The sequence below is a fragment of the Fulmarus glacialis genome, unplaced genomic scaffold (genome assembly GCF_000690835.1).
Source record: "Fulmarus glacialis isolate BGI_N327 unplaced genomic scaffold, ASM69083v1 scaffold5466, whole genome shotgun sequence".
NCBI lineage: Eukaryota > Metazoa > Chordata > Aves > Procellariiformes > Procellariidae > Fulmarus > Fulmarus glacialis.
The window spans coordinates 1-389 of NW_009216102.1; positions in this window are offsets into that span (position 1 = coordinate 1).

Sequence of the window (389 nt, forward strand, 5' to 3'; positions counted from 1 at the left end):
GGTGCAGAAGCACCCCCTGCCTGCCCCGTCCCACCATGGCCCTGGCTTGCTCTGCCCTTGGAGCTTGGGGACAGAGCGAGCCCCGTGTCCTATGTCCCCAACTCCAAGCCACATCCCCAGCAAGGCCCCAGGAAACCTTTCCCCAGCTAGTGCTGGGGGGAGCGGGAAGGGATGGGGCCTCTGTCATGGTTTAACCCCAGCCGGCAACTAAGCCCCACACAGCCGCTCGCTCACTCCCCCCGGTTGGGATGGGGGAGAGAATCGGAGAGTAAAAGTGAGAAAACTCGTGGGTTGAGATAAAGACAGTTTCATAGGGAAAGCAAAAGCCGTGCACACAAGCAAAGCAAAAAGAGGAATTCGTTCCCTACTTCCCATCGGCAGGGCGGGGG